General features: G+C 36.6%; 1 long non-coding RNA gene and 1 other non-coding gene across 12 annotated transcripts; both read left to right on the top strand.

The window, feature by feature from the left end:
- On the top strand, positions 1–107 carry LOC130471168 (small nucleolar RNA R71). Its single transcript, XR_008931830.1, has one exon. It is a non-coding gene; the product is annotated as a small nucleolar RNA R71 (small nucleolar RNA).
- Positions 108–7,346: 7,239 nt separating this feature from the next.
- Positions 7,347–12,467, top strand: LOC110793417 (uncharacterized). Of its 11 annotated transcripts, none has more exons than XR_008931157.1 (6): positions 7,347–8,514; positions 8,722–9,680; positions 9,941–10,030; positions 10,274–10,628; positions 10,713–10,816; positions 11,711–12,467. It is a non-coding gene; the product is annotated as an uncharacterized lncRNA (long non-coding RNA). The 11 variants fall into 11 exon arrangements; XR_008931155.1 differs by lacking the exons at positions 10,274–10,628; positions 10,713–10,816 and having other exon boundaries at positions 7,418–8,514; positions 8,722–9,248; positions 9,401–9,441; positions 9,606–9,680; XR_008931158.1 differs by having other exon boundaries at positions 7,353–8,514; positions 9,947–10,030; positions 10,274–10,816.
- The last annotated feature ends 7,432 nt before the right edge of the window (positions 12,468–19,899 follow it).

Below are 19,899 nucleotides of genomic sequence, written 5' to 3'. Positions count from 1 at the left end.
AAGAACCGATGCGGACACGACCGCTGCAAAGCCTTAAATCTATCCCAGGCTTCTCGAAGTGATTCACCAGGTTCTTGAGTGAATGTAGTCAGCTTATGCCTTATTTCAGTAGTCTTGGTGGGTGGAAAGAATTCTTCTAGAAAGGCCTGTGAAATAGCACTCCACTCTGTCTCCTTGACATCATTCAACCATGTCTGAGCCTTATCACGAAGGCTAAAACCAAACAACATGACTTTCAATTGGTCTTGAGTGACCCCTTGATGCTTGATAGTACCACACAGTTGGTTGAACCTCTGCAAATGGTTGGTGGGTTCCTCAGATGGATGGCCACCAAATTGACTTTGTGAGACCATGGAGATTAGAGCGGGCTTGATCTCAAAGTTGACTGCATCAATAGTTGGCATTGTGAGCCCAGTCGGAACACTATTCGAGGAAGGAACCCCATATGATTTCTGGGATTTAGACATCGTGTGACTCGGTGGAGTCTGTGAGTCTTGGGACCCTGACTGCTTCTTCTTTTTCTGTTGCTTTTTTAGTTGACGAAGGGTCTTTCCAAGATCGGGATCGGGAGGAACCAAGGTACCCGTTCTGGCAGACCTGGGCATAAACAACAACGAAAGAAAACGCAGTGAGATTTGCCTCAATTGGAACTGAGAGTTCCAATGAGACAATGGAAACAGTTCAAATAATCAAACTAAAACTAATAGAATATAGCTGTCTCCCCGGCAACGGCGCCAAAAACTTGATGAGTTAAAAAGTGATACCGCAAGTGCACGGTGTCTGTTGTTAGCAGATACTTAGCAAATACGGGTCGATCCCACAGGGAGACAAGTTCTATTAGTTTTTGCCCAATTATACGAACTATTTCAATAACGAAAGTTGATTTTGGATATTATTAACTAATGAAGCTAAAGCAATAATGTAAATGTGAACTTATCAATGAATTAAAAGGTCTAGGGCGTTTGTTCGGTTCACCATGCTTATACCAATCCAAGAACACAAATCAATCCATAAATGAATAAACTAAGCCGAGTAATTAAAGTACATGTTAATCCTACGGTCGGGTCTTAACACTTTCAATTCAACATATGCAGTACGGTCGCTAACATAATCAGAATTGCCGATTGCACTAAGCCTCTAAAAATACGATCTTTCGATTCTAATTCCTATTAGCTAGATAATCAATTCATGAAACTGGCCGATAACATGAATCAACAATTAAAACAAATCAATCGGAATACTCAAGCAATAATCTATAAATTAACGAACTTTATGCATAATAATCATGGTATAAACATGGCTTCCCTTACTTAGCCCTAGAGTACGACTACTCGCTCATAATTGAATTAACGGAAATTTCATGAAATGCCCTCGAGTTTTGCCATAATTCACCAAACGCCCTTCAAGTTTCAATAATTCATAAAATACCCCTCACAATTCGTACAAATACCCAACATACCCTTACTAATAACGGGCCGTTAGTCCGCCGTTAGCCAAGTTTCCAATTCACCCAAATGCCCCTATTCTGAAACTTATTTCACCAAATGCCCCTAGTAGGAAACTTATTTTACCAAATGCCCCAAATTTAAATATAGCTATTCTGATGTTCCGACAGCTAGTTTTTGTGTTTGAAAAGTGGTTCTTGGTCATGGTTGGCTATAAAAACCCCTTTGCTGAATGGTTCTTGTATTTTAGATGTTATTTTACTTTACTTTGCTAATTTTATAAGATTTGTGTCATGAGTTTTCTTTCAAAATCATCTTCCACACCCAATGAGTCCACATATATTAGGGTACCTAACAAATTTTGTTATTGTAGTAGGAATGGAGGTTGAAGTGGTGTTCCACAAGCTCTTCTGGATAGCTGCTAATGCTTTTTGGGGTAGTTTTTTGCACATCTGTTTTGATCTTGCACATATTCATTGAGTAGAAAATAACATTAAATGTAGTTGGTGCAAAGATGTTTTGTAAGTGAAGCTAAAAACAGAAATGCTTCCCAGTTTGGTATTTTGTGCAGATTATGCAACATCAATTATTTATGAAATGTGAATTTGTTTCTCATTACTTGTGTTTACTTCATGATTACAAACAGTAAAATTACAAACATCAATATCCCCATTTGTATTACAACTTTGACTAATTTTTGTTGTTGTTTTAGCTTCTTCTTCATTTGCTTCAATTCTTCTTGCATCTTACTGTTTCGCCTGTTTTCAATACTTTCTCCTTCGCCTAAGCTTCCCCCGCATTGTCCTTCGTGTTGTTGCCCCTTGTTTTTTTGCTCAACTACTCCCTTTCACCATCTCAGATTGTTTCAAGGATCACACTTGTAGTACAACCTTTGTGGATTGAGTGTTGTATCAAAGCTTCGAATGACAAATTTCCTACCACAATAACAAAAATTGGTAGGTACTCTAGTATATGTGGACTCATTGGGTTTGGATGATGATTTTGAAAGAAAACTCATGACAAAAATCTTATGAAATTAGCAATGCAAATCAAAATAACATCTAAATTATAAGAACCATTCAGCAAAGGGGCTTTTATAGTCAACCGTGACCAACAGCTACCTTTCAAACACAAAAACTAGTCGCTGAAACATCAAAATAGCTATAAATAAGTTTGGGGCATTTGGTGAAATAAGTTTCACAATAGGGGCATTTGGTGAAATAAGTTTCAGAATAGGGGCATTTGGGTGAATAGAAAACTTGGCTAACGGCAGACTAACGGTCCGTTATTAGTAAGGGTATGTTGGGTATTTGTACGAATTGTGAGGGGTATTTTATGAATTATTGAAACTTGATGGGCGTTTGGTGAATTATGGAAAAACTCGAGGGCATTTCATGAAATATCCGTTGAATTAATAAACATGATAGAAATAATAAACATGAATTTCATAATCAAAGGAAAAATTAAACTAAGGAACGAAAACAATAATAATAAATTAAAGCAAAAGAAATTATGAAAAATACCTCTATATTGATTAATTGAATGGAATGAACTAGGGCTCAATAATGTGTAGAGAGAAAATAAAACTGAGCGTTTAAAAGAATTCTAAGGAATTAATAACATGAGCGAAATAAATTAGTTCCCTTGAGTATTTATATGCTCCTATTTTCTAAAATAAAAAAAATAAATAAATATGAAAATAAAAAATAAAAGTCGTCGATGATTGGTCGATTGAGCGATGATGTGGCAGCCAAACCCGAGCACGAGCCGCGCACACGGGAAGATAGATGGCGAGGCATGGGCAGCGAGGGATCTCGCGCACCATCCCTCGCTGGCATCATGATGAGAGACTAGCAAGAAGGTAGAGCAGCGAGGGAGCTAGCGAGCCATCCCTCGCCGCCCTGCGCGTGTGTGTAGCAAGCTAAGCGACGAAGCTATAGGCAGCGAGGGAGCTAGCGAGCCATCCCTCGCTGGCCTAGTGAAGTGCAGCAAGACAAGACGACGAAGCTATAGGCAGCGAGGGAGCTAGCGAGCCATCCCTCGCTGGCCTAGTGAAGTGCAGCAAGACAAGACGACGAGCAACAAGGCAGCGAGGGAGCTAGCGAGCCATCCCTCGCTGGCCTAGTGAGATGCATAGCAGGCCAAGGCGACGAGCAACGAGGCAGCGAGGGAGCTAGCGAGCCATCCCTCGCTGGCCTAGTGAAGCAAGCAACCATGAAGCGATGAGGCACGACGATAGATGTAGCGAGCCAACGATAAATGTAGCGAGCCTACGATAAATGTCTTGCGAGCCAACGAGGGATCTTGCGAGCCAACGAGGGATCTTGCGAGCTATGCACAAGCGATACATCGAGTTAATCATCCCCGGAAAACTCAATTCTCCGATCAAACACTTCGTCTCCGACTCAAACCATCCGGTGATCATTCGTTCCACCTCCAAACACTCCGAAAGCACCCAAATGATTGTAAATTCACCTGAAATATCAAAGAAAACACAAACGGAGCGTAATAGAGTACAATAACGACGACTTATGCAATTACGACTCTAAATGCAACTAAAATGAGACGAATGCCTAGAAATGCAACCTAAATGAGCCTAGAATACCCTATATAAATATGATTCATCAATTGTTGGTTACCAATTTTATTTCTTAAACTGCATATATAATGAAATTCAAAGTATTCTCAAATTACATATATAAAAAATAAATTTAAAATGGACAAAAAAAACTCAAACTATATGCAACACTCGTTATATCTAAAAACGATTTTCCTACTCTTAGAACCGACATACTCTAAATTTCTACTTGCATAATTATCTGATTAGATCCTTAAAAAAAACCTGTTTAGATCTTTCTAAAAATAAAACAAGCGATTTCGGAAAAAATGTTAAAAGACGTGAAAATTCTCGAAATATTCCCCTTTTTTTTTACTCCCTCCGTCCCAAATTAGTTGTTACACTTACCTTTGCACGAATTTTTAGGTGACAAGTGGTTGTTTGGTTATCAATTGTTATTTTATTGAAAAAGTAAATGTGATAGGAGTTAGTGGGGTATTTTTTTAATTGAATGAGAGAGGGTGTGGGGACAAAATATAATTTAGTGGGAAGAGAGAAAATATAATAATTGTGGGGTCATTCCTATTTTAGAAGTGTAACAACTAATCTGGGACGGACGAAAAAGGAAAGTGTAACAACTAATCTGGGACAGGAGGGAGTATAAAATTCTCAATCTACCGTCCACGTTGACAGGCTAAAATCATATCACCTAATCAAAGATAAACCTAATTCCACTAACAAGATAGCAAGGGAAGTTAGGATCGAATCCACAGGGAAACGACGTTTTTTCTATTACTAAAATAAGGTATGGACTATCGGGAAACAAGAGATTGGTTTAGTTTGAATAATAAAACTACAACGATAATTTAATCAGATATTAAAAGGTCTAGGGCATAGGTTCATCAATCAACAACAATCCAGGATGATAAACAATACTAATAATCAATAAACCAGCTAATCAGAATAGCATGCTCTGTCGAATCGATACTAATCATAGACTTGAAATTAACATGCTCCGCTATGTATTAATCCCAATTCTACCTATTGAAACAAGCATAAATATCAAATTGCATCTCTCGAATCTTAGCTTGATATTGCTGGACTAATACAATTAAACCTGCGCAAGTCTAATCGCATAGTAAATTAAAACAATCAATAGGAATTAACCAACAATACCAACAATCTACAACATTCAATCATCCCTTCATATTAGTTCATGGATTCCCAAAACCCTAGAATATAAATTGCTCAGACATAATTGAAATAAACAAAACAAACATATTAATTGAAGACATGATTAAACTAAAATAATAAAGCAAAGAAAGAATTAATACCTAAAGGAATGAGGAATGAGGAATGAATAATGAAAGCTTGAATTTTTTATTGAAATAAAACTAAGTGTTTGATAATATTGAGAGAATAAACTAAGTGCAAAAATAAGCTAAGTATTCAATACTAGAAATTAAGATGTGTACAATAAACTAAGGGCATAGTATTTATAGTCTTGCCCAAAGAAAATGATTAAAAACGATAAAAGAAACTAATCCGCGCGTCCAGAGGTTAGTTCGCCCAATCGGGTCCCGTAAACAGGTCGATCGGGCATAAATCCGCCCGATCAGGCGCCCATCGCCAGATGGGCAGCCATTCGCCCGATCGGGCGCGCGTACAAGCTGCACAATTCTCTATCTTCAAAAAACCATATCTCCTTCGTTATAAGTCGGAATTAGGAGAGTGACTACTAGTTGGAAATCTCTGGAAGTCTAGAATCCAACCCAATTGGAATCACTGCAGTTGGATATATAGAACTTGAGTTATGATTAAAATAGTGGACTATAGTCATTTTTCTACTTCTTTCGTTATTCGCTTTGCTTCAAAACTCTTCCAACTCAATGTTTGTGCTCTCTAAAGTACATAATCTCTTGTAGTGATTCAAATGAGTAGGAAATGCACACAATTATGATAATTCCTACAATGATTAACCTGAAAATACAAAGACACTAGAAGGAGCACATTAGTACTAAAAATCGCTTTGAAGAGTGCAATTAAGACCAAAAGTGCATACGGAACGGGGTAAAAAAACTACAAAATATAAACATATCACACGTCATCAAGCTAGACGGTCTAATTATTTTTTACAAAGTCGCTAACTTTCCCAAGCACTATGTAAAAGTCAAAGGCCACTTTTTAGTTTTTACTCCCTACTTTTCTTCTCTTCCACCAAAAAAACCCCAAAGCTCCAGAACCCCTTGAATCGTCCCTCACTCTTCCTTCACGAATTGTCAGCCCCTCCCTCTTCTCGCCCACCCATACAACCACCACTCTTCACCACCTAGAAGCCAACAACTGCGTTGCACTCAACCACCTTCCCCCACGCACCCACCACCCTCAATTTACTGCATGTCTACCAAACTTTCAAAATACTTAAACAAAACCCAATTAATAATTCAAAGGAGCCCCTTGAATTATCGTGCATGTAGGTTGTCATCCATTGTCCACCGTCCATGGTCACCCACTGGATATCATCGACGCCCAACTCAACCCCTCGCTGCCACCTTTGCATCTCTGACATCTTCACCTCATGATTGGATAACGACGATATACAATTCATTATTTTTTTTTTTTTTGTAATTTGATGTATAATTGTTGAATTAAATTGATAGTTGAATCAAAATTGATATTTGTTTAGGTTAGTTTGATATTATTGGGAACCAACTTATTATGAATTTTATTTTGTTTATTTTTCCAACTATAAGAGACATTGTAAATTTAATCACGAAATAATTGCCAATTCAAAATGACAATATTACAAAATTACGGAGTGTTTGGTTTGGTGTAAAATATTTTAATGCAAAATGATTTCCTCCTTTTCAACCTCTTTTAGTTGTTTGGTATGGCAATGTGTGTAAAAGAGTTTTCCAATCTCTCAAAGGGTGTAAAACATTTTACATTTCATAGGAAGAGAAACCTTACCTCTTATCTTCCCATTACATTATGTTTGGTAACCAAGTTAATATGGAAATGTGAGGAAAAATAAAACTAGGGAAATCTGTAGAAAAGTAAATATGAAGAATTATCTCTAAATTTTAATTTGTTTGGTTTATCATTACAGATAACTGTGGAAATTTGAATATCACATAATTTTCACTTCTTTACTCTCTTTTTTTTTCCATCACATTTGACTAGTTGATTTTCACAGATTTCATTTTCCTCACTTTTCCATTTATTGTCAACAAACTAAAATTAAGGAATTCTCCTATTTCCATAATTTTACACTTTTCCTCATTAAACTATGGAAAATTTGCCAATTACTACCTAGAGTTTTAGTGATTATGTAAATTACTACCTACCCTGTTAAAAGTTGTCAATTATTACATAGGTGTTTAGTTATTATTGTCAATTACTATATTATCTCATATTTTGGGCAATTAGTCACTAAATATATCATTAATCATACTTTAAAAAACCATTTTAAATAATTAATTAAAATTTAAAAAAATCCGAAACTAATTTTTGCAGAAAATAAAAAAAAAAACCCCAAAAAAATTAAACTACTACCACTCCTCCTCCTCTTTAAGCTTCGTACTATTATCACCGTCACTCTTCACCAAAAACTCCTTGCTGCCAACATCCATTTTAGCAGCAGTGGCAGAAGAGGAAGACATCGAATGCGAATCCCCCTCTTTCTTAACCACCACCGCTGTTTCCACCTTCGGCTCAACCTTCAGCCTATAATCTTTCATCAACTTCGACTAAAACCTAGCGGGTTTCGGCGCGAACCTTGACGGTTTCGGTGGCGGCGCTTGAAATGGATCATCTAGATCATCAAAGTCTGTTATTCTCTCTCTTTTGAAAAAAAATCAGAAGCTTCAACAATGGCGGTAACCTGAAAATGGTTTATTTGCAGGGGTTTGGATTTAGGCTTAATGAAGTTATATTTTCTTTCGCATCGGTAGATTGATTGAGAAATTTTTTTGGGAGTTTAATTTTTTTTTGGTAACTTTGGATTTTTCTAACTTAATTATTTTGAATTTTTTTTGTTAATTTATTTAATCAATTAGTTAAACTATAATTAACGATGAATTATGATATAGTGACTAATTGGCTTGAATCATAACACTTATAAAGGCTTGAACATGAGTTACTATTCCTGTAACATTTAAATGACTATAATGCCCTTTGTTCTTCTTTGTTTCACGCGGTTTGCCCTTCTCTCCAGATCATGCCACGTTGCTTTTACTCGGTTCCTTTCAGCTGATTTCGCCCCGCCTTCCTCTTCCATCACCTAAATTGCTATGGTTTCTTCGCCCTTCTTCCTCTTCGATGAGCCTTCTCTGGTTTTTTCGCCCACTCTCCTCATCTCTCTCATGGCGCTGCTTCTTCTTTGTCTGTCTCTCCTCTCCCATCTTTCTCTCCCCTTTATTGCTCTACTTTTCTCTGCTACATCATTTCGCCCAGCAGCACCTCTCTGTCCTCGTACCATGATATGCCTTATTTTTCTGCGTCTCTTATCTCGTAAGTCTTCATTGTTACTTACTCTAGATTGTTCAATTTTAGAATTATGTTCTTGCACTACTCTTTTTAGGTTTTGGATTGGTTAATTTCTATTCGGAAGGCTGTTTGTCTAATTCGATTGCTCAACAATTACGGTTTAATTGAATTTTTTATGTTTGAATTCTCCGTCATATATCGGCTAATTTATTGATTGTTGCTGCTTTCTAGGCTTCTTTCCAATTGATCGTGTTATAGAAATTCTGTTTTAGCGTCTCATTCACGTAAAACTGGAAATCAGTCTTCAATCTTCAATTAAAGGTAAATTGTTCTTCCCATCCTCTCTCTGGAAAGAACAACAAGTAGAAATGCGGAAATGATGTTTCAATTGTGCAAAATTCATCATCTTTTATTCTGAATTTCCGCAAATTGAGGTTCAATTTAATTGGTTCTCATTGTTTTCTCATACTTACTGTTATCTCAAGCTGAGCTTTGTGCAATATTATTGCTTGGATTTTTATCACTCTAAAAGTTAACTTTTTTTATCAATGTATGATAATTTGAGTTTTTTATTTTGAATTTGAAGAACAATGCAATTCCCACTTTCCACGGGGAACTTACTGTTATTTGACAGTCGTGTTACAAGCAATCTGACAAAATTTTGTAGATTGCTCTCTTCTTGCTTACTGCTCGTTCGTCTATCACGAGATCATCAGCGATCACTTTCACGGTCACCTATTATTCACTCCTCAAAACGGGTATGAAAGACATTCCATTTGATTCTACGTTTCTTATTTAGTTTATGTTTGTATCGGTAATCTTAGATAAAAAAATATGATGCTGAGATTTTTTTGCTAGGGTAATGTGATATCTTTTGTATTTGCTCACAATTTATTTTATCATGTCTTAGATGCTTTTTGGATTGGGGATGTAATTTATCTTTCTTGAATGGTTAGTCCATTGACTAAGTTGCTCTAAGTCATGTTTGCCAATGTTTAGGCTTGGATCAACTCAGTGCTTGTCAAATTGCATTGCCTACTCACTTTCACAGGCATTTTTCTTTTCTATTGTATGTATGCAAAATGGCTAATTTTAGTTAAAATTGTGCTTTGCAGAGGTAAACAAAGATAGTTCTGGATGAGAATCAGTTCCTGGTAAACATTCTACGGACGTTACTCCAAGAGTTGGTGGTATGGATACTTTCAAATTTGTTTGACATTATGCATTCTCATTTACGTGGCTTTTATGGCTGCAGTTTTATATTTTATCTTCAATTCTTTAATCAATTCAACATCAGTGCCTAGCAAATAGTTGCAAAGCTAAGTAGCAAGTGACTAGGTCATGAATCATAGATAAATTGCCTTTATCTACTTTACCACTTCTGGAGATTTGTAAAGACGTTCCTTGTACGCATATTAGCATTTGCATAGTGATATTCATTCATTTACAGTCTCAGGATCCTCTATTGGTTGGATGTGATACCAGAAACATGAATGCTGAGACACTGAAAATCTTTTGCAACACGAAGGTGATTACCAAGGTATTGCTCTCCTTTGTTTGTGTCTTTGTAGAAAAATTACTTAGAATCATATATTTTTCATTAAAAAACGTCCAATATAAATGCTAGCTACCTGAGAAGGGAATAGAACGTACTGAGTAGCGAGATAGAGAGAAATGACTAGCTACCTTAACTTATTTTTAATTTGAATCCCTGATGCTTTACAGTTGTTATATCTGCAACTAATATACTTGAACCTTTCCCTTGAATCCTCTCGGTGTCCAGGGAAGAAAGGTTCATGCCTAAATTCTTGCCAGTAGATAATCCTACTAATCCAAGAATATCCTTAGCATTTTCTGGTCTGTTCTGCTGTAACAGTACACCACTACAGCTTACTCCGAAATTTCTTGTTCCCGATGCCTCATGCTCTTCATAATGCATGCAGTGAACAAGGTAAACAAATTTAGTGTGTTCGGTCGTTTTTTCCTTTGACATCATCTCCTTCCCTTGAGGAGAGGAGCTACGCAAACCTGTCTCCAATTTTCCTGTCAAATAAATCTATTATGCTTGGAGGTTGTATTATCGGTCCTGCTCGGATTTTAAAGGAGCATATGTTTCATGTGATTAACTATGGAATAAGGTAACTTTGTTGGCTTTTCTTTGTCAAGATCTATCAACTATGGTTCAAGGATTAATTTGTCCATAACCTTTTTTCTTCTTTAAGGGATGTGTTATACAGATTCATCTTTTATGGGTACACCTAACGTATTTCGATCTATTCCTCACTTTTCAACCTCTCTCTTTCCAAAGGGAACTCGAACACAAAGGGTAAGATTTGGGAATGTTCTTGCACGATGTTTCCTTCTCCCTCCCTTATCTCTCCCACTTTTATATAGCTTAGCATTTATGTCATGGAACAAGGTATTTGGGCTCCGTCGGAATAGTTCTTGGTAGGATTTCATTTTTCCTCGAGAAAAACCTCCCTCACTCCCCCTTTGTTCCTTTATGACACCTATTATGATGTAGAGCCATTTCTTGTCTTTCTTTCTCTTCGGAGTCCTTGTAAGAAACACTACTATATCTCTAGACCAAATCTAGATGGACTAGACCTGCAACGATTATTGCTGGCATGATTGCTTCTCATCCTGGTAAAATTTTCAGACTTTGTGATACACTATGAGTCTGTAAATGCCATTTTTGGCATGTGTTACATTTTATTAGATGCCACATCTACATCATGTCATGCTTGCTCAGTTCAGCCAAAAAGTAAAGCCAAATCCGAGTGACAAATATGATAATTTTATTAAAATCATACAACCGTCCATTGTAGTATTGGACCTTACCAGTTTGGATGTTTCTCAACTATTTCAGGTCTATTTCTTACTTCTGCAAATCTTATGGAGATATTATTTAGATAGTTGTTTTCCCCATTGAATCAAGATAATGTTTAGATAGTTGTTTTCCCCATTGAATCAATACTATTTAATGTGAAGGACAATATTATTGATTACATTCTTTCAAACATGCCATGATTAATAGTTTGTCATTTTCCTTTTACATTTACACGCTAAAGTCTGATAGTTAAGTTTTGAATATTTGGTGATCCATACTATGAAATAACTAATGCTACCATGAAATTGGCAAAATGTTAGAGGAAATCGCAACCTTCAGATTATCAGATTGTTATTGCAACTTATTTGAGGTGTTCGATTGTGTGTCCAGGATGAATATGTATACTCAATTTTGAGCCAGAGCTTCCCTCTAACAATGCAAGCCCCCCAAGAATCGAAGCATTTGATTCTTCAAGGTTCCCTGAAAGACCGCCACCAAAGCTAGCTCCAGCCAGTAGAAGTGGATCAAAAGTGTCACATGGAAAGACCCAACGTTCAACCTTAACCTCAACGAAGATGACAAATCATAACAGTGGCCTCTCACGGAAACAACCATTAGAGAAGACCTCTTGGAATGTTGTTGGACCTTAAGAAGATAACGATTTCTCCTGCGTTGTCAGGAAAACTCGGACCAATGCTCGTTACTCAAGTGGATTATCAGATGATGTTGTCTCACTTGACGGGATTGGATGAACCATATTTGTTTGTCTCATTGTCTTCAAAATCTTGACCTCATACCCAGGTCTCAATTCTTGTAGCATTGTCGATACATGCTACCTATAGGCATTATTATTGTAGAGCATAATACAAGGCGTGTCTGACTGTTAGGACGGTGCTAAGTTGCTAACTGATTTGATAGTCATACTTTTTGAATAACCTCCTAAAAAAATTAGTTATCCCTCAGTTATTAATTGAGAAGCCCAAAGCGTTTCTGGAGCTTAGGAAGTATTTTTAATGCTTTATTGTATTCGATTAATGTCAAATGAATTGTCTTTAACTCTATATTAACTAGTCTTATATGCACGCTATGCGTGCTGTATTATGGATGGTTGACCTTTACTACTCTTTGATTTTAGGTGTTTTGTTAAGGTCTTTGCTGCTCTTTTGATTTTAGGCGTTTGTAATTGAGTTAAGTTGTGAAATTATGGAGGGTACTTTAGTCTAATTTATGGTGGCACCAAAAGTAAAATTACTAAATTGACCTTAGGTGTTCCTTATAGAATAGAAATTCCTTGATAAAGAGATTATATTGCATGGCGTGAATCAAGGGCGACACCAAAAGTTCTTAATCGGGGGGAAAATCTATATTTGTCAAGCATGAAATAAAATAAGAGAATTTCATTTCATCAATATACAATAAAAAAGACATGCTTTGGAGGGGCTTCAAACCCCTGACAATGATAATTAAACACATGCTTGTTACCAACTCAACAAAATATTAGCAATACATTTATGTGCAACTTAAAATTATATGACCAGTGCAGAGGGCCATAACCTAACCAGGCTACCCTGTCACCCCTAGCCTCGCCCCTAGCGTGAATATTATGTAAATCGGATATTTCATGAAATACCCCCGAGGTTTAAGTTAATTCACCAGGTACCCTCGTTGTTTCAGTAATCTACCAGGTACCCCTCAGGTTTCATTTTCTCGCATGACTTAACCCTGCCGTTAAGTGGCCGTTAGAAACTTTTTTTCACCAGGTGCCCTCGTAATTTATTTCACCAGGTACCCCTGAGGTTTTTTAGATTTTCACCAGGTGCCCTTGTGCTTTATGGTAATTTCACCAGATACCCCTGCTCACCAACGGCTAGTTTTTTTTTAAAAAAACTAGCCGTTGGTAAGCCTTCTCTATTTAAAGGGGGAGCCGCTGCAACTCTTCACTACAAATTTCTGTTCTTCCCCTTAACCAACTCATATTTTCCCTAATTCCCAACTCACCTTCAAATGAGCTCATATTCTCAATCCCAATCTTCTTCTACAACGTATGAATCCTCATACGTTGTAGTTCCAAACAAAACATGCAACATATGTGGGAAAATTTTTGCAATAAGAAGTTCTGAAACAATGAAAAATCCTCAAAGACTATATTACAAGTGTGACTTATGTGACAACTTCAAGTGGTGCAAATGAAGCATTGAGCAACCACTGCCAATCAGAAACAACAGAGGTAGCACAAAGGAAGGAGAAATTGAAGAAAACAGAAGCTTGGATGAAGAAATTCACCAAATGAAGAAGAAACTCAAGCAGCAAAAGAAATTAATGCATGGAACTATCAAAATTGGCATTGTAATGTTTTTTATTCTAGTATTTGTAATGAGAAAGTGAATGATGACATTTCATCAATAATATGATATTTCATTTTCGAATTAAGTAGCTTTACAAAAGTGTGCCCCCGACACGCAAAATCTTTAAGTGTAGCTCTACAAAAACTTGCTCCCATTGGCAAAAGATATACATGATAAGTTTAGCAAAAAGTTATGCATAAATCACAAAATCAAGTACGCTTCCTTTTTCCCTTACTTGATGCATTACGTTGTTGCTGTGAACTGGAAGCACCTTGATCTCCCCCTTGCAGTGAACCAGCTGCACCAGAACCAGCTGCACCAGCTGCACCAGCAGAACCAAAAGCACCACCAGCAGCAGCAGCAGCCTTCTTTTGCTTTGCAGTGGCCCCACCTCTGCATGTCCTTGCATTGTGTCCCACCTCCTTGCACTTACCACACCTCACAGTGCTATTTCTCTTTCCCCTTTTTGGATCATGTTTACCTCTTTTTCTCAGGTTAGGGGGTCTACCTGATGCTCTCTTCATGGGTGGTGTGAGGATAATAGGAAGGTCAAAAGAAGGCCATTAGGTTGGGTCAGGCATGGGGTGTATGTGCTCTGAGTAAGTTAACTTGTATGCTTGCCCTTTGAAGTAGTGAGACACAAAATCAGTAGCCTCAAGTCTTTGGTGGTAAATAACCCTAAGGCCATGTCTGCAAGGTATGCCAGATATTTGTCATACTCCACAACCACAAGTCCTTGCATCAAACTTAATAGGGTATTTGACAGCCCCCTCTTTCACTTCATATTCCCCTCCCCCAGCAACTGTTACAGCACTACGCCAAAAAATGCCTTTTATAGCGCTTAATATGGCATTTTACAGCGCTTCTTGAAGCGCTGTTGATGGCTCCGCTATTAAAAGTAAAAGGTAGTTTTAATAGCGCTTGTCAAAAGCGCTGTAAAATGTACTGTTAGGATAATTCAAATATTTCTTTTATAGTACATTATAAGCGCTATTAAAGGTGTGCTATTAAAGATTTTGCCACCAATTTTAAAGTGTTTTCTAATAGTTGAATGTATATGAAGCTTATTAAAGCGATATTCTAAATTATTCTTTTTAATTTCACTCGCTATGCCATAAAATAAATACATATTTCAAAATACTATATATTGAAGAGTGTAGTAAATAGTTGAACATTAATTTCCAAACCTCAATGAATTTTACAACTGTCACCCTAATACAACATATTACATAAATATGTTCTACGATAAGAATACAAACTTTAAACTACGCAAAATATATTAAATTAATAGACTTGCATATTTTTTGTGCCTTCAACGTAACCTAGCTATTATACAATTGTTGAACATGGGCATCCATTGAGTTCTTACTTCGTCAATCTGCTATTTGTCATTACTTGAACCCTGACATCTCAAAATCTGAAAAATACTGCAAAATAACCGGTCAACCTTCATTAAATAAAAAAAAGTAACCATCAAGTTCAAATCTAGAAACAAAACTAACTAAAGAAGGGGAAACCTGTACGTTGAAGCTCAAGCTCAAGGTCAAAATCCAATGGGATCTTATGCTTTCACACAAATGCATTTTCTTATAGTTTTTAAGCATAAGGGATATCTTATCAACTTCATTAAAATTTCTCGCCAAGACTGTTCCACATGCAAGGTTTGCATTAACTAGTGCCTTGTTAAGTAGGCCAATAGTAACTCCCACTTGCACTAACTGTTTGTAGCTGTCAGCAAGGTGTCTACAAATTCTCAATTCATGTAGAGTACTGCATGAAACTATATACTCCTGTTAATTCATGTAGAGTACTACAAATTCTCAATTCTCAAATTCTCCTTTTCTGGATGAACTTGAATCATCCTGCAATTGGGATTAGAAGTCCTATAAGTCTTTTACTTCTCCGTTCCTCATAAGTGCTCATCCAGGACAAAAGGAAAAGTAGAACCATCAATTGCACACGATTCTCTCAAATTTCCAATTTCCACAGTACACTGAGAACTAAGAAGTTGTACATAGTTGAACATAGAGAATACCAATTAAAAAGAGAAGAGAATCAATGCACATAAGTAGCATATAAATAAAGATGAAGAGTTGGTCAGATCCTTACATGCCAGCACCAAACTTCTCGTTCATGATTTCTTTAATGCTCTCACCAAAATGCATGGTTGCTTCAAGCAATCTGTAAACATAAGAGGATCAAAATAAAGAAAAGAACAAATCAATAAAATAACCAATGCATTAAAAAAGTGGCAACGAACTAAAAGATTAAGGTTGAAACAAAAAGTATTACCATAATTAATTATGAATTTGACCGCATAATCACGGTCCCGAGTTCAATTCTTGGAATGCCCAAATTCAATCAGAATACAAACAACTTTTTTATAGGCCATTCTTGTATAAACAACAAAGACATGCTAAGTATTGTCTTGTATGAACAACAAAGAGATGCTAAGTATTATCTTGTATAAATAACAGAGAGATGCTAAGTATTGTCTTGTATAAATAACAAAGAGATGGTGTTATTATTATGGAAATGTCAGGAAATTTCAACTGAACAATAATGGAAGAGCGAAACAAATGGACAAACATAAACAAATGAAGAGTCATAAACAAAATCTTTTTAAGTGCTATTATGATACTGAATTTTGGCAGTTTATTCTTCTGAAAATGCTGCTGATTTCAGTTCTGAGCTTAATATAGTTGTGAAATACAGGAAGAAAGTGGGAGAAACGGAAAAGATTTATGTGATTCTCTTGACTGAATATGTGTATCAGATATGGATGCAGCTGGACACATGACCAAAAAATCACCAAAGTCAACCAAGGTCAACTTTTGATTAACAACTTTATGCACAGATCTAAATATCGGGATGAGCAGAACCAACAAAAGAGCAACACCAACAGGAATCATAGAAACAGATCAACCAAGCAGATTCTAAAGAACATTCAAACCCAAAACAGAAGCATCAGATCAACAACTAATTATCAAAACAAGCATCTTTCATTCACTTTTGTATCGAAAATCATACCGCTTCTTCACAAAACTATAATATCAACAAGTCTATAATGTGACAGTAGGAATATAACATAGGGTGTACTAAAACAACTACAAAAATTACATAGAAAGAGAGTGCATGTTTAATCAAAGTGTATCCTCTTCTACCATATCAGACCTCTTAGCTTTATAATTCCCATGACTTCTTGATGAGCTGAATACTCGACAGCAGACAAGAAAATACAGAAAGTTTAAAAAACACAGAATAGCAACCAACCAGTAATAGTAATCTACATGACCCTTATTCAGGTTAGTTGCTAACCAGCTCACCTTTCCCCCGGTGCTGGTGATAGTATCAACAAGTTCAACCAATAGGGTACCCACCAAACTAGAAACTGCCACTCCTAGCGTAAATATAGCCATTGCAATACTTGCCATACTCTTAGAAATGTCATTTACTAAGCAGTCGTGGAAATTAAAGTCTCAACCTCTGTAGCTGAAAGATAACTACAAAATCATGCCTTGTTTTTTCAACAAAACACCAACTGAATGTGATTATTCTATTCAATGTACCAGGAAAATTTTAAATCCTACCCAAAGAGAATCGATTTTAAATATTAACTTCAGCAACTCTTTAAGTTTTAAATTTTAGATCACTGCAAATCAAGGCACCAGCAAAGTATTAACTTCAACAACTCTTTAAGTTTTTTTATACCTACCCAAATGTTTTTATCCCCTGCCTATGTGAGGTGGTGAGGCAACATGGATGCTAGAAAACTAACTGCGGTTCTGCAACGAACTAATTCAGTCGTCAAGATAGTAAGATACAACTTTCCCACAATTCAGCTCAGTATGCACCCATTACATTAAAAACAAATTGCAAGGACAATAAAAGGACGATATGCACATCTTTAGTCCATCTACTGACATATATTATTGGTATTTCATTGTAGAAAAAACTGATGCAAAGAAAAGGAAAGTCTAAAGAACAATAAGTCCTCAAGAAAGACTTACATCCCTGCAATCAACAAAACTGCCCAGCAAATTCCCCAAACCTCACAAAAATTTGGAGAACAACTCCTATTTCTATATATCCCAAAATGCAACAAAATAACTCAATTGACAAATGGTCTGTGATATTTAAACAATAATTAGAACTCCAAATTAATTTTTTATCTTAAACCCTAAAATCGAATTGAATTGCAAATCAATTGGAAAAATAACTCCAAATTAATCGAGGAAGTGATAAGCTAGATAATTACCGCAGAGCAGCGTAGAAGAGAAATAAAAACGCGAAGAGAAGCGTAGAAGAGACGCAGCCAAGAGCATCGACCACGAGAAGAAACCACCGAGCAACAACCACCGAGCAGCAACACAGCAACCCCAACAACGCAGCAACCACCGAGCAAAAAGAGACGCATCAAAGAGCACCAACTCCGAAAGAAATCGCCATTGCTTAAAAGATATCGCTGGCGTGTGAAGGATTTTTGAAGGCTGGTTTCTCCGTCAATAAAAAGTTCTTAGGTTTTGAGGTTTTGCAGAGTGAAGAGAAAGCTTGGGCGGTTCTTTTTAGTTTTTTTGTTAAGCTTAGGCGAGGAAAACTTTAGGCGGTTCTTTTCTCAATCTTTGTTTTTTTTTTTTTAATTATTTTGTATAAGTTTCAATAGCGTTTTTGTTAAAGCCCTATGATAAATTTATACTATGATAGCGGGTGTTTAAGGAGCGCTATAATATCTGGTACATATGACAGTGTTTTTTCAATAAGCGCTATGGTATGTAGTTTTTAATACCTTCAACAGCGAAAGGAGCAAAAGCGCTATTAAAAGAGCGCTATTAAATGGCATTTCTGTAGTAGTGCAGAACAAAACCTGGTGAAACTAGCCGTTGGTGAGCAGGGGTATCTGGTGAAATTACCATAAAGCACAAGGGCACCTGGTGAAAATCTAAAAAACCTCAGGGGTACCTGGTGAAATAAATTACGAGGGTACCTGGTGAAAAAAAGTTTCTAACGGCTACTTAACGGCAGGGTTAAGTCATGCGAGAAAATGAAACCTGAGGGGTACCTGGTAGATTACTGAAACAACGAGGGTACCTGGTGAATTAACTTAAACCTCGGGGGTATTTCATGAAATATCCGTATGTAAATTGGTGTATTCGGGTCATATATGTGGGACAATTAGAAACATTTTTTTATATACTACCTTGATCAAAGTACTCCGTAGATTGCTGCTCATGAACTTGTTAATTTTTTTTGAAGAATAAAGATTCAACAAAAATTAGGCGATCTTCTTTCAAAATTGTACACTAACATAACTAAAGATATAAAATAAAATAAAATTACTATCTACATCTGAAACAATAACATAACATAACCAAGTTCTCCACCTGTACATCAAACACCCACAAAGTTCCATACATGCAAACACTTGTCATGCCTTACCAACACTTCCCATTCAGAAAAAAACACACTTGTCATTCCTCACCAAACATACTCACGTCTCACCTCTTTTATTTTTAACCCTCTTCATGTACACCCCTCTCTTGAAAATATAATCCTCTCCTTCTCGGCTTCTCCACTCTCACCAAAATTTTAAAAAAAGGAACTCATTAATTAATTACATTACATTGATTAACAAAGTAAGCCAATATGTCATCCTATGAATAACAAAGGCAACACCAACGCAACCCTATAAGCCCAACCACCCGCCAAGCTGTCAAGTTTTTAACCGCCTCCACCCTGGGTACCGTCCTCGGGCATGGCCTTAACCACCACCGTCATAGCCCTCGTTATCGCCACTCCTATCCTAGATCTGCAGAAATTTGATTTCATCGATTTGTCAAATTCGGAGTAAGAGTGAAAATTGGAGTGAGAAATTCGGAATGAGACATTCATCTGCAGATTTCATCGATTTTTGAAATCCGAAGTGAGAAATTTCATCCATTTTAGCACTCTGGTTCAATTGATTTGTGAGAACGAAAATCGGAGCCCAGAAATCGACGATTATTTTCCTCAAATTCTTAAAATATTGAAGATTATATAAGGTGTTTTGATGAAAATTTGATGAATTTGTTAAAAGAATGGGTGGATATTTGGAGAAATTGGTGAAATCTACAGGGATTTTGGAGAGAGAAAATTGGGGATTTTTAGAGAGGGGAACCAGGAGGTTTGGGAGGAAGAAAATGGAGTGAAAATTTCAACCCCCATTGGTTCCGGTATTTGACCGCAATTTGATGAATA

This window comes from Spinacia oleracea, chromosome 3 (genome assembly GCF_020520425.1).
Source record: "Spinacia oleracea cultivar Varoflay chromosome 3, BTI_SOV_V1, whole genome shotgun sequence".
Taxonomy (NCBI): Eukaryota; Viridiplantae; Streptophyta; class Magnoliopsida; order Caryophyllales; family Amaranthaceae; genus Spinacia; species Spinacia oleracea.
The sequence above is the reverse complement of the archived record's forward strand: the minus strand, read 5'-3'. Positions and strand labels throughout refer to the sequence as shown.